Here is a 3,573-nt window from a genome sequence, read left to right as displayed (position 1 = left end):
AGATTTCCAAATCGGCAGAATTCTACGATCACTAACAATTCATCGAACGAATCAACAGAAATTGATTAAATGAACAGGATATTTACGATCGGCCTAGAAATATCGTAACTATGTTAAATTTAATAATTCTGTGAATAAAGCAGAACGAAAGTAGTAATCCCGTATTCATAAGACATTTGCACCTAAATTAATCGATACAAGACGTACGTTTCAAGATATCCTTTGTACAAGCTCCAAGAAGATTAACAATGTTCAGATGTTTGCCAAGATGTATCATGATCTTGAGTTCGCTGGCAAGTGCAGAGATGTACAAGAGATTGGGACAACGGCGGACCATTTTCACCGCTACAGTGGTAACCGCCTCGCCTTCGCAAATGCCGAGAGCTTTCGCTTTCAAGACTACACCGAAAGCACCGCTTCCCAATTGTTTTCCTATAAACCATTGCCAAGTAGTTATTGCCGAAAAATATTAGGAGGAAAACCCACTGTGGTCAACTAACATTTTCATTCGTCTTTCAAAAGTCAACAGATGGTGCTTATAGACTAAAACCTTGAACACAAATCCGAAAGCTATTTTCCTCATCACGGAAAAGAGGTCGAAATATAGAACTATAGAAAGAACTTTTAGGCAGCAGATAAGGTCGAGATGAAATTTGTTGTCGAAACTTACCAAATTTTAACCTGTCGTTGGGAAATTCCCATTTTTTGTCATAGGGTAGGAGATCTGCCTGATCGTCTACTGTCAAGTCGGGATTCAAACTCTCGACGGCGCCCTTCTCGAAGTGCATGAGACCAGTCTCCATTAATTCCTTTTTCGTTATCTGAAACACCATAGAAATTGGCAAAATTGCTGCGCAATAATAAAACACGGGGTAAGACCAGAAACGGAAGTTACCCTATCACGACGAATCTTGATGACGTAATAGATCAGCAGGATCACAACGGCCACCGCTAACACGGCTATTAAAATGATCAGGCCTACAGGAATGCTAGTTATTGCTCTAAACCCTGATAATTAGAGAAAGCATGTACTGATATTAATTACTCTAAAAAATGGAACCAATTACCTATTATCGTTACTCGATGCGACGCTTCGACTTTTCCAATTCGGTTTGCTGCTCGACACATGTACACGCCGGCGTCGACTTCCAATGGATAATCCAGTTTAAGTTTTTGGAAATTATTGGAAAACTTGTACTTGTCGTTAGTAGGTAACAGCTGTTTACCGTCCTACCAAAAGTATGTCGATTTTCAATAATAATAGTACTAGAATTCATTTCCGAACATAATACATAATATAATGTACAGTATGATATAAGGTAATATAATGTTATGTAACGTAACGTAATATAGTATAATGAAATATGATATAGTTTGATATAGTATAATGTAATATGATATAGTTTAATATAGTATAGTGAAATATGATATAGTTGAATATAGTATAATGTAACACGATATAGTTTAATATAGTAAAAGTAATACGGTATCATAAAATATAATATAAATAAATAAATAATATAAGTACAGTACGGTATAGAACATAGAATAAGTAATACAGTAACCTGACTTAGAAATGCTATAGTATTTTCTAATCGCTCACCTTAAACCAACTAACGTTTGGATCAGGCATACCAGTCGCAAAACAACGGAAATCTAACCCTTTGCGATATGGCTTGGTGATATCAATGATTGTCTCGTTTTCCTCAAATTAGTATCGACAATAATCGGCATTCTTGTTGCTAAAAACGAAAGTGATATTATCCAACAACGCATCGTCGAAACTTAGGAATTTGCATTTCCAACTACCTGACACTTTTAAACGATACTCTCTAGTCAAAGTAAAGTTATTCATGGACATTCCCATGCAGACATATAACCCTGAGTCCGTCAGTCTCACGTTGCGTATCCTCAAAATTGATTTATACGTGAATTCTGTACTCTCTCGACCGATAGTGACGCCGTCTAAAAGTTTAGACACGTTATTATCGGTTCGCTCGATTTTCTCGTTGAACTGTATCGGTTTTCAAATAAACAAGGAAATGTTTTTAACACGTCATGCGCCACGTCTATCGTCGATGGTACGTGCTTGCATGTTTATTTAACGCGCTGAAAAATAGTTTATAACGGATCTAGAATTCAAGAATGAATTCCCACCGCAAGAACGGATTGTAATGAGTTTGTTTTATTATTATATATACGATAATTAGTAGTTACATATAGTATACCAAGCTTTAGTAAAATAACAGATGATTAGAGTGAAGAGTCGAGAAAAAATAGCTTGGCACGGAACGTGTTAAGAAACAAATTTCTTAACGCCACCTTAGTGTGAATATACGAACTCAAATTACGAGGCCTTAGTATTGGATCAGTTCCTTTTCTCCATTCAAAGATGTCCAAATAATTGCCAACAGATGCAGCGCAGACCAGCTCCCAGTCGTCACCCTCATACACAGTGTCGTTCGTGGAGATGATACCGAAAGTCCCAAATCTATCTACAATATTTGGAAACACGTAGTAACGCGGCGAACTTTCTAATAGCATAATTATCGAGAAGTCGACGAGACTACTCCAATTCATCACCCTGTGTCATTATCGCGTATACATAATATCTCTCGAAATATTAAGATATCAGGTTCGCGAATGCATTGCTATAAGCCGAGGGCTAAGACAGTCGTGCGTGACCGAGGATTCGCTGATTTGTTGAATTGGAGATATAAGGATTAAACAATTGCGGACGAGCCGGTGTCTGTTTCACTGCCGGAGCCCACAGGAAAGGTACTCGTAGATGAGCCGACGTCTGTTTCACCGCCGGGGACTACGAGCGGAATGAGGAATCAGGAAAACTTAGCCTCGTAACTCATTAGTTGGTGTACACTGCGCGACAAAAGTGATAGGACATCCCAAAATTGTTCGTGTTTCTCAAAACCAATAATGCATAGAAAGGTTTTGCATGTAGCTGTATATACAGTATAACTTCTTTACTAACACGTGAGAAAACAGCCACTGATTCTGTTTTTTTTTACAGGAATTATATATGTTTATGTAAAAGACGGGTAAGACAAAATGATAGGACACGTGCAGAAAAAATATGATATTTATTCCATTTTAATGTTTTATTTAATTTCAATAATGTGTACACATTCCTCTCTTTTCTAGAACCGCTAACATTCTCCTAGGTAGTGATTTATATAATTTTTTTTAAATAACTACGCGAAATTGCGTAACAACCTTCTTCAATCTTCATAAAAGTTGAATATTATTTCATTGAAAATATTGTTTTACCGCTTTGGCCGTATGCACTGATGCATTATCTTGCTGAAAGATGACGGCGTCTCCACTAATTCGTTCTCCATTTGCTGTAATTTCTTCATCGATTAGTTTTATATAATGAGCGCTTTTTAATTTCGCATCGATAAAACGAATATTTGTTTTCCCTTTATAGCCAATTCCTCCCCAAACTATGATTCCCCCTCCCCTCATCCGACGTTTAACTTGAAACATCGGTTCCTTTCTAAGGTCATGCAAATAATACGACCAATCATCTGGTCCATCGAGAGTAAATCTTTTTTT

At 37.1% G+C, this 3,573-nt stretch overlaps 1 pseudogene; it reads right to left on the bottom strand.

Annotated features, from left to right (window-relative positions):
• Positions 1 to 5: 5 nt before the first annotated feature.
• LOC144477558 (vascular endothelial growth factor receptor 2-like) lies at positions 6 to 2,580 on the bottom strand (annotated as a pseudogene).
• Between the last annotated feature and the right edge of the window lie 993 nt (positions 2,581 to 3,573).

Source organism: Augochlora pura, unplaced genomic scaffold (assembly GCF_028453695.1).
Source record: "Augochlora pura isolate Apur16 unplaced genomic scaffold, APUR_v2.2.1 APUR_unplaced_1889, whole genome shotgun sequence".
NCBI classification, from domain to species: Eukaryota; Metazoa; Arthropoda; class Insecta; order Hymenoptera; family Halictidae; genus Augochlora; species Augochlora pura.
Note: the sequence above shows the minus strand (reverse complement) of the source record. Positions and strands in the feature narration are given on the sequence as shown.